This window comes from Protopterus annectens, chromosome 8.part0, assembly GCF_019279795.1.
Source record: "Protopterus annectens isolate FY-2018-M chromosome 8.part0, PAN1.0, whole genome shotgun sequence".
In the NCBI taxonomy this organism is placed as follows: Eukaryota; Metazoa; Chordata; order Ceratodontiformes; family Protopteridae; genus Protopterus; species Protopterus annectens.
The window spans coordinates 630,329,428-630,344,325 of NC_056741.1; the positions used below are offsets into that span (position 1 = coordinate 630,329,428).

At 35.8% G+C, this 14,898-nt stretch overlaps 1 protein-coding gene across 1 annotated transcript in view; it reads left to right on the plus strand.

The window, feature by feature from the left end:
* LOC122808956 (calcium/calmodulin-dependent protein kinase type 1D-like) overlaps positions 1 to 14,898 on the plus strand; it is a 1,068,410-nt gene that overhangs the window by 980,759 nt on the left and 72,753 nt on the right. The gene's annotated exons all lie outside the window — the stretch shown is intronic.

Consider the following 14,898-nt stretch of genomic DNA (forward strand, 5'->3'; position numbering starts at 1 on the left):
AGAGTGGCTAATGCTAATTACCAAAGCTTTCTCCCCCAGAAATGCACACAGTTCACAGTTAACTTATCCTGTTAAAATTTTACTCTAGGAGGAAAAAAGGAATGCCATCTTCTGATAGCATTCACCCATTCATTCCTATGGCAGTACTCATGATGCAGGTAGTCAAGGTGGAGCACTGATGGTATGTGTGTGAATGCCTGTAGGGGCATGAATGCAGCTGAATGAGTGTGTGTGTGTGTGTGTGTGTGTCTATATATATATATATATATATATATATATATATATATATATATATATATATATATATATATATATATATCCATTTATCTCTCTCTCTCTCTCTCTCTCTCTATATATATATATATATATATATATATATATATATATATATATATATATATATATATATATATTATATATATATTTTTCCTACAAATTACTATATTAATACAAATAAATATATTGCTGAGGTTTCTTCACGTACCAACACTATTGGTATAAATGCTAGCATTGATAAATGCACTTTGTAAATATATTAAGAGGGACTCTATTATATGAGATTGTAAATGAGATATTTGACTTCAGAGACTTTTACATCCGCGGTGGTGCAGCGGTAGCGTTGTTGCCTCACAGCAAGAGGTTCTCCCATTCGATTCTCGGTTGGAGTGCGGGGAGTGCCTTCTGTGTGGAGTCTGCATGTCCTCCCCACAGTTGGATGGGCATTCAAAAGACATGCGTAAATGGGCGTGCCTTCGTTCAAGGTTGAATGTCGAGCTGGCACCTTGGCGTTCGTGAAAATCTACTGCCAATCATTAGCAGACCGGAGTTCCGCTGTGGCGACCCGTAACCAGGAAAAGCCAAAAGGCAAACAACAGACTTAAGCATGTCAACATAACTGTAGCTAATGCCATGAAACAATTATGGCTGTTAATGAAAAATATTTCTTTAAGGCATGGTAGATGCATGGAGTTATATAAATCATTTATTAGATCATTTCTGGAATATAATAATGTATTTTGTTCCTACAACAGTGGACACTTTTTAAAACTTGATAATATGCAAAGAAACTTCACTAAAAGGATTAAAACCTTGAAAGATTTTCCTTATGCAACTAGATATCTTAAATTAAAATTGAAAACAAAAACAGGCACCAGTGGAGGTGAAATAGATAAGTCTGAACACTGATAATGGAAACAACAGCTAGATTTATTCAGTACATAAACACACACATCACATGGCGTTTTTGTTTGAATCCACTGGACTTCATCAGATGTAACAAATTTTATCCAAGCTGTACCAAACCTTTTTTATACCCCTTCCCCCTTTAATTAATTAACCAATTAATATTTAATTCAAACAATTGAAATAACAACACACATTGACCCCTTTTGTATTTATGAAATATGTATGTTGAAAAATATATATATGTCCTACAAAGAAACTTACAGAAAAATATCTGTTTATTCGCATGCTTATCCTTAAAGTTGACTTAACAAAATATCAATGCTTAGCTTGTTATAATGTAAACAACAAATGCAACAGGTGTTTAAAATCTAAATTGTACCAAAAAATCCTACAACTTAGCTGCCCTCATCCTTAAGATGGGGGCAATGGAAATATGTTCATTAAGACCTGGGAATCTGTTGGCTTCAAGTAATAACTGCCAATACAATTCCCTAACTTCTATCATGTTCTCGCAAGGTCTCCCCCTAGTATCCTGATGCACCATTTCTATTATGAAAAAAAACCATTTCGCTCCTACATATGTAATGGCATGTTTGTATATTTCATTATTGCTATCTTTTGTTCTAATAGCATTCAAGTGTTCGTATATTCTTCTTTTTAATTTGTGTGTGGTCTTTCCAGTGTAAAATGCACCACATATTTTACATAGGGCTAGGTATATCAGACCTTCACTATTACAGTTGGAGAAGCTACCACTCCTAATAGTGTACTGCCTATCTGGAATGTATAAGAAATCCTGTCTCAAAATGTATACACATTGGGCACACGTTCCACATTTATAAGTCCCTAACTTTTTCCACTTGGCCCTTTGTGGTTCTTCTCCAACAATTCCTTAAGGTTTTTACCTTTTTTATATGTAAATTGTAATGGATTTAAAAATTCTGAGTAGCAAACAAACCTTTCCCAATGTTGTTTAATAATATTTCTAATCACAGGGTTTTTTTGATGATAGTACAAAACATAATTCCCCCCAAAAATATTCACTGTCTTGCACTCCTCCTGCACCTCTACTTTTTCACATCCCAAAATTGGGGCAAATCTAGAAGTTCTAGCATTTTTAACTTCTATCATCACTTCCACCACCATTGATGCAGGATATTTCCTATCTAAAAACATGTCCCTCAACTTTCATGTTCAAAGTCCACTTCTCTAGATGTCATCCTGCTGCTGCGGATAAATTGCCCTTTAACAATACTTCTTTTCTGTTTATATGGGTGTGAATTACTAAAGTGTAAATAGGAGTTAGAGAAGGTATCCTTCCTGTATACTCTTGAGATGTATTGCTGTAGATGTTTGTCCTCCTTAATAGAAACATCCAGGAAATTCATCTCTTCTCTAGAAATGTGGTGGGTAAATTTTAAAAAATCAGTGGTCATATTTAAATACTGTATAAATTCCTTTAGTTTGGCCTCCCCTCCCTTCCAAAAAGTACATATATCCTCTAGATAACGTTTATTGTATACCCAATAAGGTGCATATTCTAATTTGAATACAAATTTCTCCTCCCACATCCCACATCATGAGTACTATATTTGCATATGTAGGGGCACAACATGCCCCCATAGCAACCCCTTGTTTCTGCTTGTAAAATTCACCTTCAAAAAATAGAAAGTTTTGCTGCAAGACCAAATCCATAAGCTCAGTGTGTACCAAAAAATTATTATACTGTCCAAATTTCCATACTTATTAATGGCCTCCTGAAACCATTCAAGGCATGTTGAGTAAGAAATCACATTAAACAGGTCCTGTATATCCAGTGTAACAAATATTATGGAATCAGAATACATATCATCCCTAATACTTCTTAAAAAATCCCAGGAGTCTTTCAAAATTCCATGAATGGAAACCCATATGTTCTTTAATTTAATGTCTAGAAATTTGGCCAAAGGATAAGTTCTGCAACCGTTTGCGTCTCATTGGGGGATCCTCCACATTCGTATGCACTTTGGGTATCCCAAATATGGCTGGAATCCTGGGTTTTTCCACACTAAGGTATTTGTATGTATCATGGTTAATTAGATTATCATCCACCATTTCTTTTAAAGCAAAATCTATTTTACGGTAGGCCACGTTAATTTCATTTCTTGATACCCTCACATATCTAGTGATATCATTTAACATATTCATCATTTTACTGGAATACAGAATACTATCCATCAGTACTACCCCACCCCCTTATCAGGTTTTATCACCCTAATATAGCTATTTTCCTGTAGTGATTTGAGAAGTTCCATCTCTTCCTTCATGAGATTTGGTTTACCTTTCCATTTTTCCTTTATTTCTCTAATCTCCTTTTCTATCTGCCTTTCCAGATTTTTTAACTGGGGGTGCATGGGTGGGTTAATGGTACTAGGTTTTTTAATTTCGATGTTACCTCTAGTATTTTGCTGCCCATGAAACATAATTTCCAAATTTTTCTTTCTCAAAAAAATTCTTAAATCATCAAACTATCCACCGTATTACCACTACTAGAAGGAATAAACTTGAAACCTTTTGAGAACAGTTTAAAATGCTGCATATTTATCTCCACACTGCTGTAATTCTAAATACTAAAATCCTGGAATATATGTCGTGGTCCCTGAACAGTAATGTCTCCTGTGTTTTCCCCAGTATCATGTTCCCCTTCACTGCTACTTTGCTTCATCATTTCCTGCCACTTGGGGAACTCCTGGGAAAATACCGTACAGGTGATTTGTATCTCAGTCTATCCGATCTCCTAAGTTCCGGATAATCCTCAGTTCCTTCATTGTTTGGTTCCATACCCACATTGTTCTCATAATTCTCCTGCCTATGTATAGGGTCCCATACATTGTGTGCCCCATAATGTTTGTACATGGGACCTCTATTGATTTCCACATTCTTAGAATGATACTTTGAAATAAAGTTATCTTTTTTTGGGAACGGATATGCTCTCCTCTGGTGATATTCCCTCAGGTCCCTATCAATTTTTCCACATTTGCTCTTAAAAATTACCTGACATTTGTCTTCCACCTGTTGTTTAATTAAAAAATATTTTCTTTTTTCTATTTTCAATGCTAAACATTAAATCAGTTGTCACTATTTTATTTAAACATTCTATTTCCTCATACAATGTTTGCATATTTGTCTCGTTTTCCTTAATAAGCACTCTCATAACCTCAAACCTACTACAGTCAAATATTCTTAATTCTTCATGGAAGGAAGACCCTTCCACCACATTATTCGGGTATTTAAACATCCACAGCCCATTTGGGACAATACCCCTAACAATACAGTCCTTCAGGTAATTGTTATCCATACCTAAGACTTTGTGTCTAAAAATTAAATCTTACAGTTTTTTGACATTAGCCCAGTAAGAAATATCCGAATCAGTTATTTCTTTCCCATCCAAGGGAAAAGTTGAATTAACAGTACCTTTATAGGTTGTGTGAGTCCAACCAAAAGGCCAATGCACCTGTATCAGTCCAATCTTCCTGCTCATTTTCATTGGCATTGACATGGTGTCTGACTGTCAACGCTCCCCTTCCGCTTCCATTGGGCTGTAACCTAAAACCTTCTTGTCCATTCGGACCTGCATTGTTGTTTAGGTGCCCCGTATTATTGTTACCAGTTCTAGGGATTGCTCCAGTCGTGTTTTCCATCTCAGTCCTGCTACCACGCTGCAGCTTACCACTTCCTGATGTCGTCACTTCCTTTCTGGAACCATCGTGTGGTCTGGACTGTGCTTCAGCATCCTGATTGCAAGCTGGAGTAGGCAAACTACCCAAAAAAATGTTTAAATTGTCCGAACCATTTTCTTCCATGGCATTGTTCCCACTACCCTGGGAATTGGTGTTTGACGTTAGAGAAATGAGTTGAGTGAGCTGTCCTTCTACTCGTGACAGCTGTACATGAATGTCCATTGCTGTCTGCGCTTCCACACCTTGGAAGCTGTCTTCCACCACCAATACCTCCATGTCACTAATAATCCAACCAAAATTGAGGTGCAGGAGGAGTGCAAGATGGTGAATATTTTTTGGGGGAATTGTTTTGTACTATCAAAAACCCCCCATGATTAGAAATATTATTAAATAACATTGGGAAGGGTTTGGTTGCTACTCAGAATTAGAGAATTTGTTTAAAAATCCATTACAATTTACATATGAAAAAGGTAAAAACCTTAAGGAATTGTTGGAGAAGAACCACAAAGGGCCAAGTGGAAAAACGTTAGGGACTTATAAATGTGGAACATGTGCCCAATGTGTATAAATTTTGAGACAGGATTTCTTATACATTCCAGATAGGCAGTACACCATTATGAGTGGCAGCTTCTCCAGCTGTAATAGTGAAGGTCTGATATACCTAGTCCTATGTAAAATATGTGGTGCATTTTACAGTGGAAAGACCACACGCAAATTAAAAGGAAGAATATACGAACACTTGAATGCTATTAGAACAAAAGATAGCAATAATGAAATATGCAAACACACCATTACATGTGTAGGAGCGAAATGTTTTTTTTTCATAATAGAAATGGTGCATCAGGATACTAGGGGGAGACCTTGGGAGAACAGGATAGAAGTTAGGGAATTGTATTGGCAGTTATTACTTGAAGCCAACAGATTCCCAGGTCTTAATGAACACATTTCCATTGCCCCCATCTTAAGGATGATGGCGGCTAAGTTGTAGGATTTTTTGGTACAATTTAGATTTTAAACACCTGTTGCACTTCTTGTTTACATTATAACAAGCTAAGCACTGATATTTTGTTAAGTCAACTTTAAGGATAAGCATGCGAATAAACAGATATTTTTCTGTAAGTTTCCTTCTAGGACATATACATATATATTTTTCAACATACATATTTCATAACTGTCTTTTTTAACTGTTTTTTATTACAAAACTTTTAGAGTATGTATGAGTATTTTAAACATATGAGTTTTATTTTTGTATTAAATGTAGTTACATTATTGAATTTATATGACTACAAATAGGTTTTAGTAAAAAGTTTTTTTTTTATAACATTTGTTTTGTATTCACAGCAAAACTTTAAGCTAGAGGATGTACTTACTAATGAATACAAAAGGGTGAATGTGTGTTATTATATCAATTGTTTGAATTAAATATTAATTGGTTAATTAATTAAAGGGGGAAGGGGTATAAAAGGTTTTGGTACAGCTTGGATAAAGTTACATCTGATGAAGTCCGGTGGATGAAAACGCCATGTGATGTGTGCATTTATGTACTGAATAAATCTAGCTGTCGTTTCCATTATCAGTGTTCAGACTTATCTATTTCTCCTCCATTGGTGCCTGTTTTTGTTTTCATAAGTTGTTTCTTGGTTTTCCTGGGCACTGCACCTCAGTTTTGGTCGGATTAAATTAAAATTGTATACTATCCATTACAAATGTTTAAGAAGAAATGTTATATTTGGTTATAAAGTTTTTAATGATGAAATGCTTCAGGCTTTATTTGCTTTGAATATAAATGATAACTTTAAAATTCACAGACATAATAAATGTATGTTTAATATAAAAGTTTAAAGTTCATCAGAATCGGCTATGGCTCTGGAGTAGACTTACTATAAGTAAAAGGAAAGTGGAATATCTTATGTGTTTTAAAAATGGAATAGATAACTGGTTTGCACTGAAAGTGTATGACCCACAAATAACAGACACAGCATTCTTGAATGGCCTATGGATCAAAATGCTGTAAGAATAAACTTATGAACTTATTTAATTTTATTTATTTATTGATATTTGTTTACCGGGAAAGTTTGACTGGGTCACAAGAGCCCATTTTCAGCTGAGGCCCAGGGAGAAAAGCTCCATTTAACAGAGAAAACAAAAAATGTCTTCAAAGACTCTACATATACAACAGTTGAAAATTATACATTTTAAAAATAATCAGCAGTATTTTAAGGCATAGTGATATACCAAAAATATGTTACAAAGAGAACAATGAGAAAAAGCAAAGTAAAACACTATATACACTTCTGGAGAACATCCTTTTTTTTCAATTCACAGTAGTAATAAGTAAAATTCATGAGCTTAGTTTAATTGTAGCTAGAAAGGGGGGAGATCTAAGGATAGGTTAGTATAAATGGGGAGGAGGTGATAGGAAGAGATTATATAAAGTGGTAAAGAGAGTAGGATAGTCAGTGAAGATGAGGAAGAGGTGATGGGTAGAGAATCGTCTGTACAGGGGCAGTAGACAAGATTTATATTCAACTGGTAGTATCGCATGAGCAGAGCCATGAGTTTGATTTGTGTTTATATATATTTGAGTAGACTGCTTTTGGTCTAAATTATCTGTGTTCAGCATCTGTTCAGTTGACCACATCTGGTTGACTAAACGGATGGTCAATGGGTGTGCGAGTTCACACAGTTCTCATGGTTGTAGAAAATGCCCATTCTGCAATATTTTCTGATTTTGTAGTTAATATTTATATATAATTACCAGGGATTATGGGGTGCAGGGGTTGTGCCCCCCCCCCCTGCAAAAAGCTATGTTTTTTGTTATTTTCATTTTACGTTTGGTATGCACAGGGTAGAATCTCAACATTCCCTTTGTCAACATTTTATGGTCAAAATTTAAAAGGTTGATGTATGGGTTACTCGACAAAAGGGAGCATACCCCCACACACACATATGTGTGTGTGTGTGTGTGTGTGTGTGTGTGTGTGTGTGTGTGTGTGTGTGTGTGTGTGTGTGTGTGTGTGTGTGTGTGTGTGTGTGTGTATGTCCGTGTATTAGAGCATGCATGTGGTTATGTAGGTGAGTGCCTCTGTGAATTTCAGTGAATGTTTGTGTATGGGGCTGCATTTGCTAACATGTTGCATACTACTATAGGGAGTGCACTAGTGTGGTCAGGTCTGACAACACAGTGTTCTGTTCAGAGACATGGTAAGGAACTGCTAATCTGGTGATTCTCTGTGTGGTTTTACTATGTCTGTGAATCAGAGATGTGCCTTTATTGGGAGAATTTGTGTCTTTGTTGGGAGAATTAACCAGCCATCACTGACCAGTTAGTACAGGTGGATAGGATCTTTAATGAATCAGGATCACCATTATGAATGGATCTTTATGAATCAGGCCCAAAGTGCTCATCACCCTTGTTTCATTTGTACCTCACCACTACTAGGCCTAGTCTGTAATATGACAGTATTGCATTCAGCATGTCACACCCTAAGATATAATTCTGTATCCAGTCACATGTTGCAGCTTCCTCAAATGTTATGCTCATCAGAACCTAAAATACTGCACTAGCTCAGCTCAACCTTTATTGCAATGCTTTATCACAAAACATTTTACAAAGTATATATTCCTATTTGATTCATACAGATACAAGTACCTTTCTGTTGTGTATACCTAAAGACTTTAGAGGCAGACACAGCTATGGCCTAATCAGGAGGACTTGCTAAACCGAAAACTGAATTTGAGCAGAACACTGTCTTATGACTTTTCTGTTTTACTAGCTGTATTCCATGCATGTATTTTTTAGATTTTTCCAGCTGTTTAAATTGAGAGTTATCTGTAATTGTTTGAATTGCCTCTGTTGTAGTTTTGTACTTGAATTTCTTAGACCATGGCTGAAAAAGGATGACCTGGACCTAAACTGCCTATGTGATCATTTTCCTGCCTGAGCTACTTTGAACAGGAGTGAGCTATTGGGTTTAGCTCAGGGTTTAGTTTGGACACTTGACCACTCCATGTCTGGTGTTTCTAGTAAAAAAAAGGGATTCTTCATGTTCTGATCTAGTTCAAGATTTGAACCATAAAATGATTGTAAAGGGACAATTTCTGTTTTTTTTATCTTAAGGTTTCTGATTCTGGTAAAAGTATAGCTTCTGACAGTGCCTTGGAAGGATTTTCTTTTTCTGAAACAATTTCCAGAATAAATCAGTTGTTTTAGTGGAAACATAATGATATTCCACTGTCTCTTTAAGAAAAATTACGATTTACTGCAGCCAGTATTTCTTGAACCTACTCCAGGTCATCTTCATCTTCCAGCTTTGGAGGATGTATTTATTAGAAAATCTAATTTGCCTTACAGCCAACCTGCTGACCACAAAAAAGCAGATAAATTGTATATAGTTCCTCAATGTTTTAAGTTTTTTATATTCTAACAGAAGATCAGACCCAGCAGTGATTTAAAACCAGCTGCTGCTAAACATCTGGTTTATGCCAATCCCTCCTCTTTTGACAAGGATGGGAAGGCTCTTGATCAATTTAGAAAACAGGTATATTCTTCTGCAACACTTATTTTTACAATTCTCAGTTTTCAATCTCATATGTTAAAGTTTATAGTTATCTCTTTTGAGAGTACAAAGAGCATTATGGCATATTTTCCTTCATCTAAGGAAAAGCATCTTTGTGAAATGTTATTACTTCTGTGCCTCATGTGGCTACCCACTTTTTTAAATGTGCTCATGATTTGGCTGATGCCACTTCCACAGCTGCTGATGGAACTGTTATTACAAGGTTTACTTGGTCAAGTACTCAAAACCTTCCTGGCAATATTAAAACAGAAATTCTGAATTCTCCTGCAGAGGTTTTTAAAAAGTGTGATGAAAGACAAGCTGATTCAGAGATATTCATAGCTTGTCAGCCTTCCTTCTCCAAGTCTGACAAGGGATTTAGTGCTATCTCCAACGTTTTTGCAAAAAGTATGATAAGCATGCATAACAACCTGCTTGTAAGCAGACTTTTAAAAAGCAATGACAGACATGTTCCAAGAAGAAAGGAGGAGCCCCCCTGAATAAAGGACAGTGTCACAAGTCTGAATGACTTTCTTCAAAATCCACCTCCTTCCCACTCTGTCAGGCCTTCAATCCTTCCCAAAAATCTGGACCTCCATTTCTCTCTCTCCCTTTGGTAGCAGAGAGTTTCAGAAAAATGGGTTATGAAAGTGATTCCTCTTAGCAATGGGAATATCTCCCTCTCTTTCAAGGGATTCTTCCTCATCTGCCAGATCAGACTTCTCTTTTCTCTCTGTCATTCAGCGTCTGCTAATTCAGTGGATGATAGAACTGGTCCGTCGTCCTCAGATAAGAGAAATTTTTATTCAAGAATGTTTCTAGTGCCAAAAAAAAGGATTCATAGAGGCCAGCTGTAGATCTTTAAGTTGTAAATCAGTTTGTAATATTACCCAATTCCAAAATGGTTCTCTCTCCACAAGATGTTACATGTCCTTCCCCATTTAAGTTTTTGGTGACCTTAGAGTTAAAAGATGCTTATCATCGCATCCCTGTCACTCCAGATTTCAAAAGTTTCTTAAGGCTTTCTCTGTTTGGATCAGACTTTCAGTTTTCTGCATTACCCTTTGAGCTATTCAGCTCTCCAAGGATATTTATAAAGTATCTAACTCCAGTGATAGTATACTGCAGATAGCAGTGTATTCACGTTTTTTTCCTTATTTAGACAACTTCCAGAGTCTGGAATCTCTCACCTGGGTGAAAAAATCTCCTGCACAGATTTGGGTTTCAGGAGAAAATCCAAAGGTCTTGTTTAACCCCTTCTCACAAGATTGTTTTCATGGGGTCTGTCCTACACATCTCAGTTCAAAGAGCTTTTATTTCACATGAAAAAAATATCTATATCTATCTATCTATATATATATATATATATATATATATATATATATATATATATATATATATATATCCTTGCATTTTTCCATCATATAGCAAGACCCCATATGAGAAAAAAATCAATGGTAGTTAAAAGGAGTGTAGTCCCAGCATCAACATGCCTTGACATTCCAGATTTCAGTTTTGGGATTTGTGAGAAGGAAAATTAATTGGTGGAGTGACCAAATTTACTTTGGTCAAAATCTACCATTTCCCTTCTAGCTCCAACACAACCTGTAATAACAGACACCCCAGACTTTGCTAGGAGAGCAGATATAAAAGAGCAGAATCCCTGGATCAGAAAAGACAGACCAAAACACATAAACATGAAAGAGATCTTGGCAGTCATCAGTGTTGTCAACTCTTTCAGTCATCTGTTGTTCCAAGGACCATTACATGTGTCATAGGCAACACCACAGTGCTTTATTACATAAACAAATGGGGATTGGACCAGATTGTACCCTCTGTGCAGACTATTCATGGTAGCCTGTGATATAGCCTTTCCACAGAATTTCACAGTACAGACATCTTACAACCTATCGGAGCAAAATTATATGGCAGATAAATTAAGCAGCACCAGGGCAGACTCATGAATGGAAGCTGAATGAGGAGCTCATCCAGGAACAGATTCAACAATGGTGAACATCTCAGGTAGATCGTTTTTCTTCCAGTCACAACAATCAGTTGGCAAACTTCTACAGCGGGACTTCATGCAAAGAGGCCTGGAAAAAAGGTGCATTTTCTTTGCCTAGGATGGGAAAGTTTCTATATGCTTTATAACCTTTTCAACTAATATCCTGAGCCATTCTGAAGGTTCACAAAGACTCTCCAAAGATCACTGTGGTCCATTCTAGCCCATGAAAAAGTGATTCTCACTTCTTTTGGAAATGGCCAGAGGCAGTTACCATAAGCTTCCTCACAGACTGGACCTACTCACACAAGGCAGGAAGTGTTGATATATCCCAGCTCCACACAAATGGCTGCATGATCAACTCTTAATACCTTTTAGGCACCTATTTTTTGAGGATGTGCAGCAGGTATTAAAGGAGGTAAGAAAACCTGCTACTAGAAAATCATACATTAGCAAATGGAAAAGATTTTCTAGTTGGTGTCAAGACAAGAGCTAGCATTGTTTTAAGGCCAGTATTATTTGTGTGTTATCCTTTGACCTATCTTATTTCTCCATCAAGGTACATCTTTTGACCATTTCAGCATGTCTGCCAATCGACCCCCACTTTTTAATGCATTTGCATGTAACAATATCTGTTGCATGCAAAAACTCCTACTAAAAGTGTCTTCTCCTTGAGATCTTAATTTTGTCTTAAAAAATAAACGATTGCTCCATTTAAACCAGCTCATTAGGCTGTCTTGAGGTTCTTAATATGAAAACAATTTTGCTGATTCCTCTGAGTTCTGTAAGAAGAGCATCTGAGTTGCAAACTCTTATGGTATGTTAACCGACCGCTTATTCAAATGTCAACACTCAAAATGCCGAGTGACTACAAGACAAAAAAAAGACCAAAAAAACAGTGAGAAGAGTGAATCTGAAAGATTGCAGTTCTCCTTTAAACTACTTTTTTGCAGATGGGTTACCCCCTGAACACCCTCCAATTTATACATACCAACTCTGAGATTGCTGTACATCAAAGAAAATGAATTTTTTCCGAGAAATGGCCATCTAAGACTTATTATATGTAAGTCCATTTTTCAGCATTCAGTCTCCATTTTTCAGGACTCTTTCTAGCAGATTCCAGCATTTCAGATGATTATCCATTTTCTACAAAGACTAGGTTTCCTTAAACCAATCCTTCCCATGTCTAAAGTAATATCCAAGCATACTTTGAACCAAGCTACCCATTTCCCTGTCTTCTTTCCAGACCCTAAAAAAGGAGGAATTGAGGATTTTTCGTAATTTGCATGTGCACAGACAACTCAAGTATTATCTTGACAGAACTAAAACTGTCAGGAACTCTGATTAGTTTGTTCATTTTCTTGTGAAGGTAAAAAAAATGGCAACCTGTGTCAAAGCAGACTATTTCCATATGATTGTCTAACATTATTACCTTTTGTTATACCCACCACAACAAGACAATTCCAGGCAGGGTCAAGACACATTCTACCAGGGCCTTGTCTTCACCTGTGGCTTTTTGAAAAGGGCTTGATTCTAGAAGTACTCTAGAAGCAGCAAATTGGTCCTCTGTATACATCTTTACAAAGCACCACAAACTAGATTCCAATTCCAGGTCTAGGACAGGCTTTGCTTGAGCCATTTTCCAGGGGCTTCTGGGCTCTCATCATTCCTCTTCCCAGTCAGTTTAAGCTATGGTAGTCTGCCCACATATTTAAGGTATGGCAGCAGTGATCAATATGGTGAACATAGAACAGTTGTGTAAGTAAACTTGCCGTAACAGTAGTTTGCATGATTGCTGCTGTAGCTGCACTCTCCCTCCATCCTTCTATTGTATGACTTTCTGTGTTAGGATGAGGACCTGTATGCTTACTTTCCTAGCATTGACCTTTTCAGGACACAAGCCTCCCTCTCTCAGTTGTCATGAAAGCTCTGAAGGGCTTGGTACCCAAACCACTCTTTTTTTTTTCTTCAGCTCTGTCATGCTGAATAACAATTTGTGTGTGTGGAAGGTATCCTTAAGTTTTGAAAACTGACTGGCTATTATATCTTTGGCAGGATATAACCCATACATCATTTGAACATCTTCATTTATGGTAGGTTTACCTACAAAACTGTACTTTACCATTATTACTATATAGTGACAGATATATAGATAGAGATATGTTTATTTATATCAATATCCATATGTAAATATATTTGTATATAAATATGTTTATACCTATATCTATTATATACATATATATATATATATATATATATACACACACACACACACACACCCACACACACACACACACATATATATATATATATATATATATATATATATATATATATACACACACACACATAAATATATATATATATATATATATATATATATATATATATATATATATATACATACATATATATAAGCAGCAAAAAAACAACACAGCATTGTCCAAAAGCCCTTATCTCATGCTTTACAATTAAATTTGTGGTTTTAGCTGTCTTGGTCCTTGTTGTTTTTTTTTGCTGCTTACATTTCTGATTTGTCTGAACCAAGGTGGACTTTTATCCTTTGTTTGCTGGGTTTTCTCTACTTGCACACACACACACACACACACACACACACACACACACACACACACACACACACACACACACATATATAGATATATATATGTATACGTGTGTACATATATATGTATATGCATGTATATATATGTATATATATATATATATATATATATATATATATATATATATACATATACATCATATATATATATATATATATATATATATATATATATATATATACACACACACACACATACATATTTTATATATATATATATATATATATATATATATATATATATATATATATATATATATATATATATATACATATATACAAAGTGAAAGAGAGATAGATATGTGTGTGAGCAATAAATATATATATATATGTATATATATATATATATATATATATATATATATATATATATATATGTGTGTGTAAATATAAAGTATAGGTTCATAGGTAGGTACTAGGCTATCAGCCCTAGGACCTATACAAACCCAGCCAAAAAGGTACCCTGGCTTTTGCCACCCAAGAAAATTATTTTCCTGTGCCACTGTCGAGCAGAGCCACAGAAGTGATCCTTGGGGTGAATTTCCTATTTCCCATACAATCATCAAGATTTTTCATGATGAGTGCTAATGAGGAGCTTTGTTTGATATAGATAGGTAGTTTATTCCAGAGTATGGGAAGTCTCTGGGACAGGAATCTATCCCTCCGGCATGTTCTGTTTATTGTGGTGACAAGGTTTAGGTCCCTAGAGCATATAGCTCAGAGGGATTGGGATTTCTTTAATTGGAGCATGTCCCACAGCTCTGGGTTTGACATAGCTTTGCATGTTAGGCAGAGATCACCTCTGAGTAG